This window comes from Aotus nancymaae, unplaced genomic scaffold (assembly GCF_030222135.1).
Source record: "Aotus nancymaae isolate 86718 unplaced genomic scaffold, 86718_ANA_hifiasm-v0.15.2.pri h1tg000001l, whole genome shotgun sequence".
Classification (NCBI taxonomy): domain Eukaryota; kingdom Metazoa; phylum Chordata; class Mammalia; order Primates; family Aotidae; genus Aotus; species Aotus nancymaae.
This window is the reverse complement of record NW_026988412.1, coordinates 1,510,834-1,528,598: the sequence shown is the minus strand read 5'-3', so window position 1 is coordinate 1,528,598 and position 17,765 is coordinate 1,510,834. Positions and strand designations below refer to the sequence as shown.

Genomic DNA, 17,765 nt, shown 5'->3' with positions numbered 1-17,765 from the left:
TGAAGGCTGATAATCCAGCGTAGCATACGCCACAGGTCGTGTATTCATTCATCTGTCAATAAGTGTTTTCATTGTTTTCACCCTCTGACTACTTCTGCATCATGATGCGATACACTTCGGTGTCCCCAGATCTGTGCTGGAGTCACTGCTTTCAATTATTTTTTTAAGAGACAGGGCCTTACTCTGTTGCCGAGGCAACAGTGATACAGTCAGAGTACAGTGATACAGTCAGACCTACTTTCCATTCTGGAGAGTGTACACTCAGCAGTGGAAACTCAGTGTGGACTCTTTAAGGAGCCACCATCTCGTCTTCCACAGTGGCCGTTCCATTTGACATTTCCACTGGCAATGCACAGGGCTCCAGTTTCTCCACAGTGACAGGAATTTTAAAGGCTATTTTCAAATGGTAATTCTGGCTAGGATAATAAAGCCATATTTAAAAATTAAGTAGCACTCCAAAATAGTAATGAAAGTTACAAACCTTTTCCCGTGGCCCCTAACAGACCACTTCGTATGCCCAGACACTCCCCAGAGACAGCTCCTGCCCACCTTCCTCTTTTGACTGTTATGGCCGTACTCTGAAGGCTGTGTTCATCCTGTTCTATCTTTTTTCTTTTTAGAGATAGGGTCTTGCTCTGTTGTCCAGGCTAGAGTGCAGTGGCATGATCATAGCTCACTTTAGCCTCAAACCCCTGGGCTCAAGTGATCTTCCCACATCAGCTTCAGCTTCCTGCCTCAGCCTCCCACCTGTAGCTAGGACTATAGGTGCATATGCCTGGCCAGTTTTAAAATTTCTTAGTAGAGATGGGGTCTTGTTATGTTGCTCAGGCTGGTCTCCAACTCCTAGCCTCAAATGATCCTCCCACTTCTGCCATAAAGGTGCTGGGATTATAGGCATGAGTCCATGTACCTGGACCTGCCAGTTATTTCTTGATCTGTTAGCTTTAAATTCTATCAATGGGCTCCCTGCTTGGAAAGGGTGGAAATTTACCCACTTGAGGTTAGAATTTAGTTCACTTGCACTACTGCCCATCTCCTCGCCTTTTCTCCCAACTTAGGGCTATATCAATTTGAGTCCTTCCCTTGGTTACTGTTGTATCCATCTCCTCACTCTGGGGATGAGGCTGCTGTGGTTGGCATGCTTACCCACACTGCTTCTCTCTTTCCCATTGGCCTTCTCTGTTAGTCCGTTTTGTGTTGCATTAAGTGAATACCAGAGGCTGGAGGATTTGTAAAGAAAAGAGGCTTATCTGGCTCATGGTTCTGTAGGCTGTACAAGATGGTGCCAGCTTCTGCTTGGCTTCTGGGGAAGCTTCAGGAAAGTTTTAATCGTGGCAGAAGGGGAAGTGGGAGCCAACGTGTCACATGGTGACAGTGAGCAAGAGAGAGAAAGTCAGGGTTTTTTAAACAAGCAGCTCTTATGTGAACTAACAGCAAGAATTCACTCATTGCCACAAGGGTGGCACTAAGCGCTTCATGAGGAATTCACCCCCATGACCCACACACCTCCTGTTAGGCCCTGCCTTCAACACGGGTGATCACATTTCAATCGGAGATGTGGAGGGGATGCACATCCAAACTGTATCACTTCCCTATTGAGGTTGGCTGTGTCTTCACTTTTACGTGACAATGAGTGAGTGCAGCCTACTGGCACGAGTCAGACCCTAAAGCCAGGCTTCCTGGCTGTGAAATCCAGCTCTGCAGCTTATAGGTGAAAGACCTTAAACAGATCGCTTCAGTTATTGATGACTCAGTTTCCACATCTGCAAAAGGGAAGATGGTAAGTATACATATTTAATGGGGTTGTTATAAAAATTAAACAGGACACTCCTTATTAAAAGTTTAGCACGGTGCTTGGGATTTAGGAGATGCTGAACTCTTGGCCAAAATGATGATGATGACCACAACAGCAGTGATGACAACTTGGTCACGATGAGGCCCCTTTAAATTCTGGTTCTCAGTTATGTTGGGTTTCTATATAGATTCTAAATATGAAATTACTAAATATTTGGTGCCATGATTCTGTAAGCGTTATGGCTGTGAACCCGAGTTTTGCTAATAAGTTAACATCGCCTCTGTACTCTGCTCCCGAATCATAACCCCCGTGCGAGATGAAGGGAAGTGGAGCGTCCAGGTCAAATGGAGTCCGTCTTCTTAAATTCCACAGCTGTGTAAAATGACAGGAAATGTGGTTTTGTTTTATATTTGGACGCACGGAGTTCTTGTACACCTTTTCCGGCTCTATGTGTTTTTCTGGAGTTTCTAAAGGATATTCTTTTCTCATGGAGGAAAGAAACCTGCGCCTTCCTCACCACATCCGTCTTAACGTCCAGCTGTGCGTGCGCGCTGCGGTTCTTGCTCACAAAGATGGTCTTTGTGAAGCCCACGGGTGTTTATTATAAATGGGACAGATTGCTGCTGGCCAGCTGCCATGCAGAGATTGCTTTTTATTCATTTAAGCAATTCACCGCTTTCCCCTTATCCTCTATTATCCACATCCGTGGTTTTCACTGCCATTTGTTTCTGGAATAAGTCTTTAAGTTACTTATGCAGACAGGCTGCATGTGAGATAAATTTTTCTGATTCTTGGAAATATTTATTATCATCCGTGTTTGGTTTCCTTTTTTGTTTGTTTTTACTCATCCTTGAAGGAGTGCTTGGTGGAGTACCTATTTTAAAGGTTTTTCTCTCAACTTCAAAGGTGTTGGCCCGTTGCCTGTTTGTGTGTGTGGCTCTGATGAAAGGTCCTTTGCCAGCCCGTGTGCCTGTGTCCTCTTGGCCACCTCTGAGCTCCAAACACAAATTCCTGGCGGTAGCTTCTGCCCGCACTCTTCCTCTTGACTTTCCTTAGATTCCTCATTTACTGTTACATTTTAAAATTATTTATCTTCTTAAGGATGATTTTTTCCATTTTCACTTCCATTAAGATTCCTTTTGCTCTTTCACTAACATTTTGCCGGGGTCTTGGAGAGAGGGGAAGAGTGATGTGTGCACAACCCTTCGTTTCACCCAGAGGCAGGCTCCCTTGGCCCTGTCTTTACACAGCCTCACCAGAGAGTTGTCTTTTCAGGGAGAAGACTTGGCCTTGTGGGTCCTCTGTGTGGTATCTTTGCTTTCCCTTTCACTAGCTTCTGCTCTTACCTTTATTACCACCTGTCATGTATTCTTTGCCTTTATTATTATTATTTTGGTGAATTTATTAATTTAGATAAGGGCTCCTTAATTTTTAACCTTTTAAAAATAATAGATGCATTTAAGGCTAATATTTCCCTCTAACTATTGCTTCTCCTGCATCCCTAGGTTTCAGTAATGTAGTTTTTCAATAATTCTATCCTAAGTAATTTTATATTTTGTTATGATTCTTTAAGAAAGCATTTCTTTTTCTTCATTTCTAAATGAATGTGGTTTTTATTAATTGTATCAACTTTTTTTGGTTGTTGAGATGGAGTCTTGCTCTGTCACCCAGGCTGGAGAACAGTGGCACAATCTCGGCTCACTGTAACCTCAAGCAATTCTCCTGGGCTCAAGCAATTCTCCTGCCTCAGCCTCCCGAGTAGCTGGAATTGTATGTTTATGCCACCATGCCTGGCTAATTTTTATATTTTTAGTAGAGACGGGGGTTTCACCTTATTGCTCAGGCTGATCTTGAACTCCTGACCTCGTGATCCACCCACCTCCGCTTCCCAAAGTGCTGGTATTACAGGTGTGAGCCACCGCACCTGGCTAATCGTATCAGCTTTTTTTTTTTTGAGACAGAATTTTGCTCTTGTTACCCAGGCTGGAGTGCAATGGCACGATCTCGGCTCACCGCAACCTCGGCTCACCGCAACCTCGGCCTCCTGGGTTCAGGCAATTCTCCTGCCTCAGCCTCCTGAGTAGCTGGGATTACAGGCACGCACCACCATGCCCAGCTAATTTTTTGTATTTTTAGGAGAGACAGGGTTTCACCATGTTGACCAGGATGGTCTCGATCTCTTGACCTCGTGATCCACCCGCCTCAGCCTCCCAAAATGCTGGGATTACAGGCGTGAGCCACCTCACCCGGCCGGTATCAGCTTTTAAATGAATTGTGTTGTGGCTAAAGAAAGTGATCTGTAAGATACTCATTATTTGAAATTTTTTTATACGTACTTCATGGCATAATGCTTGATTTTAAAATTTTTGAAAGGAAGAAAGAGAGGGAAGAATGGAGAGAAAGCAAGAGAGACAGAGAACAAGAGAGAGAGAGAAAATGTATGCTTAGAAGAATTTGTATTTTCTGTTGGATGCCAAGTTTTATACATGAATTTTTTAATCAAATTTATTATTCAAATATTCTGTTTTTTTATTTTTGCCCATTTATTTCTCAGCATAATTGAGAGCATACTTTGCAGTCTCCTGTTGTGATGGTGAAGATATTACATTATCCCCATAATTCCATAAATTTTACTTTATATAATGTGTCATAAATTGATTATGTACATAGAAGTTGAAAATTGCTGTATATGGTTAATTGGACCTCTCTCTGTGTAAGTATGTTACTATATAATAGGACTTTCTACTCCTTAATGTCTACTTTGTTCTGTATTTGTTATACTGTGCCAGATTTTTTTTTTTTTTTTGAGACAGAGTTTCGCTCTTGTTACCCAGGCTGGAGTGCAATGGCGCAACCTCGGCTCACCGCAACCTCCGCCTCCTGGCTTCAAGCAATTCTCCTGCCTCAGCCTCTGAGTAGCTGGGACTACAGGCGCGCGCCACCATGCCCAGCTAATTTTTGTATTTTTAGTAGAGACGGGGTTTCACCATATTGATCAGGATGGTCTCGATCTCTTGACCTCGTGATCCACCCGCCTCAGCCTCCCAAAGTGCTGGGATTACAGGCGTGAGCCACCATGCCCGGCTAGTAGTTTTTTTATTTATGTGTAAATGGATTTTTCTCTTGGCTCTTGAAAGACAATTTCATTACGTCCAGTTCAAAGTTGAGAGCTCCTATCTCTCAATATATTGAAGATACTCGTCCTTGGCCCTTTAGCTGCCATTATTGCTTAATATGTGCCTTGTCATTCTAGTTTTTGTTGCTCTGGAGATTGTCCCGTATTTTCCTTTGACTGCTTTTAGGACCTTTACACTTCATCTTCAGCAGTTTCACTGTAACGTGTCAATGTGGTGTTTCCTGCTCAGTGAGTGTGTTTCTCATCAGAGCTGAACATTTCATAGGGAGCGTCCTTTCAAGGCGGCTTCTCCTCTCCCCGGCGTTCTTTCTCCATTTCTGAGACTCCCAATAGAGGAGGCGGATTCTTCTCCTTCCACCTGCCAGACTCTTTGCTACTCATTTCTGTTGCCTACCTTTTTTTTCTATTAGTGAGGCATTTGGGATATTTTGCTCAGATCTGACTTCTGGATTACATTTTTTTCTCAGCGGTGTCTATTCTGCTGTTCGATTCCAATTCTTTTGTGTGTCTTTCACTTCAGAAATATTTTTTGCTTTTTGAAATTCACGCTTTTCATTTTTTCTGTTTACTTCTGGTAGTCACTTGCTCCTTGTGTTTATTTATATAAGTGTTCCATGAACAATTTTTCTGTACTTTATTCTCACTATGAAAATATCTAAAGTCCTTGATGGTCCAGAGATTCTCTTTCTTTCTTTCTCTACAGATTCTCACTCACGGTGGCATGAAGTTTTTGTGGATGATGATCTTTGTCAGCTCATCGTTTGACTTTATTCCGTGGTTAAATTTGGGGGTCACTTTTTCTTAGAGACATTTGTTTCCATTTCTGCCTGTGGTGAGGGGTCACGACTGACTTGGCTCTGTATTGCAATCTGCGGAACAGGGGTTCTCAGATTGTGGTCCCTGGATCAACTGCCATCACCTGTGAGCTTCTTAGAAATGGAAACTTGGGTATCCCTTTACACACTGAGTAAGGAACTCTACAGCCTGGCAATCTGGGGTTTAACATGTCTTTCAGGTGATTCAAATGCATGCTTAAATCTGAGACCACGTTCATAAAGAATCTTAGCTTAGAATAAAGTTCAGGCTCAGCTTCTCTATCTTTTCTTTCTACGAGGCTATATAACTTACTATCACTGTTACTGTTGACTCCTAAATCAGTGCAACTCTGCCCCTTCAAGCAACCTTCTACGGAAGAGCGGTGATATTCAGTGATTTTCCTTCACAGTAAGTAGTGTCTCAACGTGTGTTCTAATCCTGAGTCTAATTTTGCAACAAGAGACCCTCTCAGAGCATCTAGTCAATTTTAATGCCAGAAGTAACAGTCTGTCCATTGACTTTTAATTTCACTGATGTATTTTTATTTCTAAAAGTCCCAAATCTTTCATCTGTAAAGCATCTTAAGTATGGCTGTTTTATAATCTTCGGAAAGTGTTAATACCTGCATTCACTATGGACCAGATTTGTGGTATTTCTGCTGACCCTTGCTAAATGTGGCTTATTTCTTCCTGTGTTTAGTGCTTGCCTTAGTTCACTTCTGCTGTTATAAGAAAATACCAGTGTAATTTATCCACAATAGAAATTTATTTCACGCAGTTCTGAAGGCCAATAAGTCCAGCATCCGAGTGCTGGAAGATTCCGTGTCTGATAAGGAGTCACTCTCCTTCTAAGAGAGCACCTTATTGCTGTGTTGCTGTGTCCTCTGAGGGGATGAACACTGTGCTTACATGGCAGAAGGGCAAGAAGGGGATAACTCTCCCCCTCAAGCCCTTTCATACAGGCACTAATCTTATGGATTGGTGAGGACGTAATCACCTCCAAGGGTTCCACCTCTTAATGGCATCACCTCAGGAATTCACTTCCCACATATTAATTGCAGAGGAACACATGCATCGAAACCATTAGCAGTGCCCACTTCCCTCCCTTAAATCCCAAACCCGAGTTGCTTTCCGAGACTTTGTGGGCATTTTCTAGGCCTGTCTTTAACATATATTATCCTAGAGGACATTTACATTTGCTTCTGCCAAGAATCACAGTGGTGGATTCCCAGCCCCAAACACTACAAGCTAAGTGTTCAACTGTGTTTTGCAAGGCACATTAAGAGTGTGAAATCTCAGAGAGTGTGAGTGCAGGCTTGTGGTTAGAAATTCTCAGAGATGAGGCCCCATGGCCCTCCTCCAAAAAAAAAGCAGTTTTACCCAAAATAATTTTAGAGATGAGAATGCTTTCAAGGCTTTCTCTTTCTGTCCTTCAGTGGGTGGGGAGGAAGACTTCTTGGCTGAGTCTGTGTCCACATTCACAATCTTGTCACTTAAATCTTGGGTCACATGGGAGCCTCTGCATCTCTAAACCGTGGACTGGTGTGTGTGGGAGGCTGTCACTGGCGTTGATGGTAATGACGACAATGGTATTGGTGGTATTACTTGTACCAGCAGTGATGTTATTGTTAGTAGTAGTGGTGGTCGTGATATAATGGTGGTTGTGCATCTGATTTCTGGCAGTGATGATGGTGGTGGTGGTGGTAGTGGTGGTGATATAATGGTGGTTATGGGTCTGATTTCTGATAGTGATGATGGTGATGGTGGTGGTGGTGGTGGTGATATAATGGTGGTTGTGGGTCTGATTTCTGGTAGTGATGATGGTGGTGGTGGTGGTGGTGGTGGTATGGAAGGGATGATCACTCAGAATCAGTGAAATTTTTCTGTAAAGAGACAGATAATATTTTAGGCTTCATGGACAATATGGTTTCTGTCACAACTGCTCAACTCTTCCCTTGTCGTGAAGAAGAAGCCATAGACATATGTGCATGAATGGTTGTGGGTGTAGTCCAATAAAACTTTATTTATGGATACTGACATTTGAATTTCATATAATTTTTGTGTGTCATGGAATATTCCTCTTTTCCTCAACCACTTAAAAACGTAAAAACCATTCTTAGCTTAAGGGCTGTATCAATGGAGGTGTTAGATGTGTTTGTCCTGTGGCCTAAGTTTTCCAAATCCTGGCAGTAGTGTCTGTGGTGGGGATGATGGTGGTAGTGGTGATGGTGGTACTCCTGCTGACAGTGTCAGTGTGGGGATGATGGTGGTATTCCTGCTGATGGTGTCAGTGGTGGGGATGGTGACAGTGGTACTCCTGCTGATGGAGGCAGTGGTGGGGATGGTAATGGTGGTGGTGATGGTGGTACTCCTGGTGATGGTGTCACTGGTGGAGACGGGGTGGTGGTGGTAATGGTGGTACTCTTGCTGGTGGTGTCAGTGGTGGGGATGATGATGGTGATGGTAGTGAGGGTGATAGTAGTACTCCTGGTGATAGTGTCAGTGTTGGGAATAATGGTACTGATGGTGTCAGTGGTGGTAATAATGATGGTGATGGTGGTAGTGATGGTGTCAGTGGTGGGGATAATGAGGGTCATGGTGGTGGTGACGGTGTCAGTGGTGGGGATAATGATGGTGATGGTGGTGGTAGTGATGGTGTCAGTGGTGGGGATAATGATGGTGATGGTGGTGGTGACGGTGTCAGTGGTGGGGATAATGATGGTGGTGGTGGTGGTGATGGTGTCAGTGGTGGAGATGAAGGTTATGGTGGTGGTGATGGTGTCAGTGGTGGCAATAATGATGGTGGTGGTGGTGGTGACAGTGTCAGTGGTGGGGATAATGATGATGATGGTGGTGGTGACGGTGTCAGTGGTGGGGATAATGATGATGGTGGTGATGATGGTGTCAGTGGTGGAGATGATGAAGATGGTGGTGATGGTGTCAGTGGTGGGGATAATGATGGTGGTGGTGGTGGTGACGGTGTCAGTCATGGAGATGATGGTTATGGTGGTGGTGATGGTGTCAGTGGTGGAGATAATGGTGGTGGTGGTGGTGGTGACAGTGTCAGTGGTGGAGATAATGGTGGTTATGGTGGTGGTGATGGTGTCAGTGGTGGGGATAATGATGATGATGGTGGTGGTGACAGTGTCAGTGGTGGAGATAATGATGGTGGTGGTGGTGATGATGGTGTCAGTGGTGGAGATAATGATGGTGGTGGTGGTGGTGATGGTGTCAGTGGTGGGGATAATGGTGGTGGTGGTGGTGATGGTAGTTGCCCTGGTGGTGGTGATTATGGCATTGGCTATGGCAGTGATGCTGATTGTGGTGGTGATTATGTTCTGGAGGTGATGGGTTAGTGAAGGTAGTGATGGTTGTGGTAGTGATGGTGGATATAATGAAGATAATGGTGATGGTGAGGGTAGTGGAATTGGTAATGGTGGACATGGCAGTGTCACAGAGGAGGAAGCCTCCTCCCTCCACATTATCCTTAAAAATGAAGTGGAAACTCACAAAGCTAAAGGGAATTGGCACGACGTTTAAAAGCAGCAGTGGCCTGAATCTGAAGGTTTTCTTGTTTCCAAAATCACATCATATCTGCTATACATGTCTGCCTGTTTATAAATCAGATTTGGAGTTCCTGTGAACTGTGTCCCAGAAACACATGGTGTTATGCTATGACAAAGCGTCACTCACCAGCAGAAGTTTGGGTTGGCTTTGTGAGCAGGAAGTCCCAAGCCACCAAAAGTGATACATAGGATGATGTAGCATTTTGCAATTGTAATGTGCCATTTAAATGCTAAATAGTAATAACTGATCTGGTCCCAAATGCTTCATTAACTCTCTCCACTGCCAAATCACCAGCTTTTCTATGTGTTTGTGCTAAAGGCAAATTTTTATTGTTTTAATGAGGATTTGCAAGCAGCTCTTTTCTCTCCACACTTGGGCCTTGGTGGAAATACACATATCATTCACTTAGCAGCAGGGAATTTTTGCTGTTACACAAAAGGCTTGTAAAAATGTAGGGTTTGGGAAAGTCCCAGCACCTGGTGCCTTCCCAACGCCTTGCCTAACTGAGCTGTGTAAGGAGGGTCAGCAGCAGCCATACCTGTCACACACGCCAAGCGCTCTGGCTAAATGGAACTGCAATTCGTTTGTTTTTTGTTTTTTGGAGACAGAGTCCGTTCTGTCGCCCAGGCTGGAGTACAGTGGCACAATCTCTGCTCACTGCAACTTCCGCCTCGCCGGCCCAAGCAATTCTCTTGCCTCAGCCTCCCGAGTAGCTGGGACTACAGGCCTGTGCCACCACGCCTATCTAATTTTTTGTATTTTAGGAGGGACGGGGTTTCACCGTGTTGCCCAGGCTGGTCTCAAACTCCTGAGCTCAGGCAATCTGCCTGCCTCAGCCTCCCAAAGTGCTAGGATTACAGGTGTGAGCCACCCCACCATTGCATAGATAGCTGACTTCATTCTGTTTCTACTTGGAGAGGCTACTCCACAGATGGTCTTATATGTTAAATGTGACTGATACTGCACAATGTCATTGGCATAGAAGGTTTCTAATCGGCAACACAGGGATGGACACGAAATACTGTGTTGTGAAGTTCCTTCCCCTCTACACAGTGACAAATCATAAACCAGCATGCAGATCTTTAAGTCATTCTGTGGAAGCAGTAGGTATGTTTAAGAAAGGAAGATGGGTGGGTGGGAGGCTGGGCGAGACCTTGACTTTTATAAAAATCTAGACTTATTCACAGGTTCAGAAGAAAAGGAAAACTAATACAAGGAAGTTTGACAGTTGTTTGTCTCTATTTATTTATCCATGCATTTGTTTGAAAATAATTGCACTTGCAATACTGGTTCACAAAACATTCACTGAATTTTTTTCTAGCTAATTCCTCAGAGCAAAACCATCTATTAAACATTAGAGACAAATTTGAACAAAATACTACCTCTAAGGAATAATTCCGATGTCTTCCTGGATAGGTCCGTGTATAACTGTCATTTTTATAATGCATAATTCTCCTGGAGCAGGCTGGACTTCTTCATTGAAGGTGTGTGCTGTGTGTGCTACGTGCAGGCGGAGCATGAAATTGCTCAGATCCCATTTCTGGTGGGGAAGATGGCTTCTGTGTGTGCTGGCTTATTCTGATGGGACACTCAGCATGCAAAAGCATCTGCTGTATTTAGGGGACTGCGTTTTTCTATTTCACAGTGAGTAAGCAGGCCCAGCCTGCAGTGTTTTCTTCCATCGGCAGGTAACAGAGGCTGCCTCCAGCGGGATTGGTCTGGTCCATCTAATGTTTCCAAGACCCTACCTCTGCTTCCTGAACATCTACTATGTTGTCACTCTGTGTTCTGGCCATTCACAAAATGCCATTCCCTCACCCCAGAGGTACGCACTGAGGGCTTTGTTTTTGTTTTTGTTTTTGTTTTTTGAGATGGAGTTTCGCTCTTGTTACCCAGGCTGGAGGGCAATGGCGCGATCTCGGCTCACCGTAACCTCCGCCTCCTGGGTTCAGGTAATTCTCCTGCCTCAGCCTCCTGAGTAGCTGGGATTACAGGCACGCACCACCGTGCCCAGCTAATTTTTTGTATTTTTAGTAGAGACGGGGTTTCACCATGTTGACCAGGATGGTCTCGATCTCTTGACCTCATGATCCACCCGCCTCGGCCTCCCAAAGTGCTGAGATTACAGGCGTGAGCCACCGCGCCCGGCCGTTTTGTTTTTAAGACAATTTTATTCTCACTATATACCTGCCAGAAAAAAGAACACACTATTTTATCCACTATTCAGCCAAAGACCTGTAATCACAATTAGCCCAGTATTACACAAGAGCTGAATGATAGCAACCACCACTTCTCTCCAGAATAAAAGCACAGTGAAGGTCAGCACAGCACAGTGCTTGCACACCGTGGAATACGGTCCCGCCATAAGAAGGAATGACCTCAGGCACACTATGCCAAGTGGAAGAAAGCAGTCATGAGAGGCCACATAGTGTAGGATTCCAGTTATATGAAACGTCCAGAACAGGCGAATCCATAGAGACAGGAGGTAGATCAGTGGTTGCCAGGGGCTGGGGAAAGGAACTGCATCATGGGCATGGGGTGACAGGAATGTTCTGGAATCAGATAGTGAGGAGGGTTGTACAACTTTGTGAATGTACTGTATCTCACTCAATTATACGTCTTTAAATTTGGATGGATTTCATGGAATGTGAATAGTATTTCATAAAGCAATTATTTTTAAAAATGAATGAAATTACTAATTAAAGTTAAAGAAAGCCACAGAGTTGGGATCTACCTGCGCCCCTAGCCTTTCAGCTGTGAGCACCGACGTGTGGCTCTGCAGCCTGAGCTGTTTCTCCAGTTTCCCTACAGAGACCTGGGGTGTTCTGCTGCAAGAGGACTGTAAGGCTTGGTGTCAGAAACTCCTGGGCTCCACTTCCACCTGTTTCTCTTCATGTCTTTTCTTTTTTTATTTATTTTATTTATTTATTTTTTTATTGCATTTTAGGTTTTGGGGTACATGTGAAGAACATGCAAGATTGTTGCATAGGTGCATATGTGGCAGTGCGATTTGCTGCCTTCCTCCCCTTCACCTGTATGTGGCATTTCTCCCCATGCTATCTCTCTCCAACTACCCACCCCCCACTGTCCCCCCCAACACCCCCCCAACAGACCCCAGTGTGTAGTGCTCCCCTCCCCGTGTCCGTGTGTTTTCATTGTTCAACACCCGCCTATGAGTGAGAACATGCAGTGTTTGATTTTGTGTTCTTGTGTCAGTTTGCTGAGAATGATGGTTTCCAGGTTCATCCATGTCCCTACAAAGGATGCAAACTCATCGTTTTTGATGGCTGCATAATATTCCATGGTGTATATGTGCCACATTTTCCCTGTCCAGTCTATCATCGATGGGCATTTGGGTTGGTTCCAGGTGTTCGTTATTGTAAACTGCGCTGCAATGAACATTCGTGTCCATGTGTCCTTATAGTAGAACGATTTCGGCAACCAACAGAATGGGAAAAAATTTTTGCAGTTTACCCATCTGACAAAGGGCTGATATCCAGAATCTTCATGTCTTTTCTATTTGCATTTAGATCAACCACTATTAGAATTCAGGACCTTGTGGGTCCAAGACACCACCAGGGCGCATCCTGGAGGCTGCTGGGGCAGTCATTTTCTTGGGAAAGGGTTGGTGGGCCTGAGTCTTCCTTCTCCTGGGCCTCAGAAGCCAGGAAAGCTAACTGTTCCCCAGCACGTGGGAGAGAATCGCCTTTCAGGGGCATGCCTAGATTACCCCACCTTCTGAGACTGCTCTGGAGGACCAGAACGCCAGTGAGCGCTGAGGAGTTATTCTCCAGGGAACTGAGGACACCGAGACGTGGTCTTCCTGCCATCAGGCAGTTTATACATTTGCAGAGAGAATTAACTGTCCTGGACTGCTGTCTAATTTTTGTTGTAAGATGTGTTTGTCCATGTAGGCACGTTACCTTCCTCCTTGCAAGCTGGGAGGCCTTCCAGCTCTTTCTGGTGGTTTCTGCTTGGATCTGTGAAGGCGAATATTTACCCTCTTCTCCAGTTCTGACCACAGAAACAAATTGCAGTCATCTAGTCATACTTACAGAGTTGTGAGTTCACAGACATCCAAACAAACCTGGAGATGAGAATTTGGGAGGGGGGATCCCAGGAAACATCAATCAAGGATCAGGGAGGGACAGCAGTAGACAGATGCTGTATTATACAGCAAGTTGATCTCTGCGGGGAGGAGGGGGAATGTGAAACACCAGCCCCTGGGCTGTCCTACCGCAGGACAAAGGTGCTGGGTGCTAATCCATCAGCTTCTCACTGTCACTGGCTGAGGCTGCACCAGGCGCCATAACCCTTTTGGCCTGACCTGTATGTGAGTCATGATGGCACCGTCAGTCCCTGGGATGATGGGAGCCGGGGCACGGGGAGGGGCACCCATGGGTTCAGCCCGTGCTAGTCCGTTTTGCATGGCTGTAAGGGACTACCTGAGCCTGGATGATTTCCTTTTAAACTAAGTTTGGGCTCGCGGTTCCGCAGGCTGCACGGGCTCGGCACTAGCATCGCCGCAGCTCTGGTGAGGCCTCAGGAAGTTTTTACTGGCGGCGGAAGGTGAAAGGGAGCAGGCACATCACACACAAAGGAGGAGCAAGAGAAAGAGGAGGGGGTCCCAGGCTCTTTCCAACAAGCAGCTGTTACCAGGAGCTCGTGACCCTGGGGAGGGCACCCATCTCCAGCACTAGGGATCACATTTCAACCTGAGATTTGGAGCCAACAAACATCTAAACCGAATCAGCCCCCTGGTGGATGTGACTTTATCATCATCCCTTTCCCTAATCCCAGAGCCTAAACCAGAAGCAGGAGCCCTCCCTCCTCACGGGGTCCACCCCTCCCCGCCCCGGCACCTGCAGATCCCTCCTGGACTACTCAGGTTTGTCCAGACAAGCCCCGGGGCTCCTGCCTGGGCCTGTACCCTCCCTCTCCTCTTTCCTGAGCTTGTGCACAGGTCCCTCTGTTGGCCTTTGCCTCAGGGCCCCAGTGCGCTGGGCAAGGACCTCTCCTGGCAGAACGCTGCCCCTCAGTGTGGCCCTGGCCAACTCCGCACGCTGTTCAGGCTTGAGGTCAGCGGGTCTTCTCAGGTGATTGTGCCCTGTGTTTGTTCCCTCAAGGCAGCTTTGTCCCGTCCACTTGTCACACTTTGGTCTTGTTCAAAAGACTGTCTTTCTCCCGTGCCCCAGCCACACCCCCCACACTCAGCACACTGCCTGCACACAGTAGGTACCCACTAAGCGCCTGTCAGGTGAATGCATAGAAGTACCTGCCACAGGTTCGTGGTATGATAGAGGCTGGACACGGACCAGCTTCCTTTCTTCCCTGGGTTTGAGGGAGAGAGTTCTGTTTTGAAACTTTTATTGGTGACATTGCATTAGGACTTGAGGCCACCTCTACTCTGAAGAGCTGGCTTTAGCTGGAGTATTTTGTCACCATCCCCAGGATGGTTTTCGCTCGCACTGAGAGATGATTATCACTTGGTGTTGGGGGAGGTATTTGCTGGTTCAGGTTTAGGATGCTTCCAACATGCAGAGCTATAAGAAAGCAGTGACTCGGCCAGGCGCGGTGGCTCACGCCTGTAATCCCAGCACTTTGGGAGGCCAAGGCGGGTGGATCACGAGGTCAAGAGATCGAGACCATCCTGGTCAACAAGGTGAAACCCTGTCTCTACTAAAAATACAAAAATTAGCTGGGCATGGTGGCGCGTGCCTGTAATCCCAGCTACTCAGGAGGCTGAGGCAGGAGAATTGAACCCAGGAGGCGGAAGTTGCGGTGAGCTGAGATCATGCCATTGCACTCCAGTCTGGGTAACAACAGCGAAACTCCATCTCAAAAAAAAAAAAAGAAAGCAGTGACTCTTTAGATGTTATGATCTTGGTTTCAGTAGGCCATTACCTTGAGTTAAGACAGGGATGAATGAGATGGGAACCATTGCCAGTTATGAAGCAGGACTGTGGTCGTTTGCTGAAGTTTTCTGCTGGCTTGTGTGCAGACACCTCCCTGTGAGAGCAGAACGGTAGCTCTTCATGTCAAAGGGAAGTTGTGGGAAATTGCTTGACGAAAATCCAAACCTCATTGCTAAATATACAGCGGTGCGCTTTCCTCCTAAGTGATACTGAATTTCTGCCTGGAATAGATCCTTCGTAAATGGAAGGTTTATTTATAAATCAAGAAAAGCTACTAGGGTTCAATAACTTAGTCCAAGATAGATGGGCTTTTAAAGTGCACCTCTCTCTAGGTGTCAACCTTAATCATAAACAGAGAAAAGCTCTCTAAAAGGAAACATGTTTATCTGGGCATAAAGCTTTGCGATGGAAACACACACGCCGTAGTAAACTATGGGCATATTCAGGGAGGTAAAGGAAGACAGAGGTGTTTCATGAAAAAAACAAGATGCAGATTACACAATCGTTATGAAATAATTATCCTGGGCTCCAAAGATCAGTAACAAGGGTGACACCACTCTAAGGCTGGGCGGGCAGTTGCTGGGCAGACGTGCTTGCAGAAGTGTTCTTTGTGTAAAACACTGTGGGCTTTGCAGGCTTTTTTTGTTATCAGGCACACAAGCACGAGGACCCTCTCTTCTTGGCCTCCCCGGCTCTATTTGTCAGGGTTTTCTTAACGTCACCGATTCCATTTTGATTCTGACAACTTTCACTGGGGTACTGACTTAAACAAGCACTTTTTCTTCATTGATGGAAAGTTTAGTTCTGTTTTCATCAGTGAAGCTCTTGACACGCACGTTTCAGGATCCATTGGTGGCTGGTATTGGCAACACATCACTTAGTCATTCATCAAGTGTCAGTAGAACAGATGGATTGTACAGGATGCGTCGTCAGAACTGCAAGGATGGTTGAGCTCATGGCTGTGATGGGAGAGCCTGCAGTGCACCCTCAATGCCTTGTCCCCAGCAGAACCAGAGGGGTGTGGTCATGCTGTCATCCAGGCCTGAGCTGGGCAGCCTGGGAGCCCAGATGACCAACTCTGCTCCAAACAGAGGCGATGTCTGTGGGGGAGCAGTGGGAGAAAAAAACGAGGCGATGTCTGGTGTGGCCACAAGTGAACTTAGTGGGCAGCCACATCCCTGTGGGTGTGAGCACGCACAGAGGCCAATTCAGAATGGACATTTGTCTACAGAGATAGGGAGAAGTTGGACATCCTGAGTCCCGCTGCGTTCCTCAAAGACTCTCCAAGCAAGAAAGGCCCCAGTGAATGCATCAGTGCCACCCCACTCCAGAGATAGCGCAAGGCCCTAAAATGTACCGTCTGTCTGGCCAGGAGCTCTCCCTGGGCACTTTGGAGATAGCCTCAGGCACCATGACTGCCTCCATGTTAGGAACCGGGTATGCCCTTCCTAAATGTCCTCCAGGCTACACCTGCTTACTCAGGTGAGCCAAGCTGAGCGCAGTCTTCCGCACACACAGCCTGGAGGAGTGGCTGCAGCTTCATTCGTCACTCCTGCTGCCACTGTGGTCTTGGGCCCCCCACGTCCCGCAGGGAGGACTCTGGTCTGTGCTGCTGAATGTGGAATCCTTCGGCCGCAGGATGAGGCTGCACATTTTGCCTCTTCATGACTCATTTTTCAAATAAAATACACAAAGCAGGGAGCCATCACTGGGGCTCTCTTGGGACACGCACCCCAAAGTTTCCTGCAGGACATCATGCCCTTCTTACTGCCCAAAAAGCCTGTTGAGCAGTAGAGGTCCACAGCGTTTGTCACTTGTCCCCATCACCAGTGTTTATTGTGCTTCTCCTTGTATCCATTCCTCATGCCGTTCACAGATCCATCTGCCTGTGCTGCCTCTATGATGATCACCTCCCACTGGAGCCTTTCTTCCACAGGTCCATTCTTACTAGGAGCCTCTAAATGAGACCCACCCCTCCTAACATTATCTCCCGGGCCTGCTCCTCTGCTTCCCAAACACGACCTATGCTGTTCCCTCTGCCTGGCACATCTCCCCTGCACTGCTTCACCTTTTGATTTCTTCAAACCTCTCTATTACAGAAAATTTCAAACACACATGAAAGGAGAGAGGATTGATTGTATAATGGATCACGTGCACCCATCAACCAACTTTAGTGGTCAGCCCACAGCCAGTGTTGTTTTCTCGGTATGGTATACACATACATTCCTCCTGTGGTGATCAGAGATGGTTAGAGATGACCCCAGGGAATGGCTGTCGGATGGGGCTGCAGATGGCAGTGGTGGTGGGTTCATCGGGGATCCCTGCTGTCCCGCGTCCCATGACAGTGAGGTCACTGGCAAGATGAGAGAGGGATGACTGATACTAGAGCCACATGAGGCTGGACATGTACTTGATGGGGGACACTTTGGGAGGTGTTTCTGCTATCACCTGTGGTTCCTTGACATCCTAGCATGTGAAGAAGGAGGAGGAATTCCAGATGAGAATTCCAGCTGAGATCGTCGGTGGTCAGCCCACAG

At 46.3% G+C, this 17,765-nt stretch overlaps 1 protein-coding gene across 2 annotated transcripts in view; it reads left to right on the top strand.

Annotated features, from left to right (window-relative positions):
- The window catches only part of SYNDIG1 (synapse differentiation inducing 1), a 200,888-nt gene that overhangs the window by 49,527 nt on the left and 133,596 nt on the right, over nucleotides 1–17,765 (top strand). Inside the window, exon 1 of one of the 2 annotated variants that reach the window (XM_064376336.1) lies at nucleotides 1,764–1,780. The exons of the other annotated variant lie outside the window; for it this stretch is intronic. The gene's annotated coding sequence lies outside the window, so the exon portion shown is untranslated. Of the gene's footprint in view, nucleotides 1–1,763; nucleotides 1,781–17,765 lie in introns of those variants that run through there. 2 annotated transcript variants of the gene reach the window in all.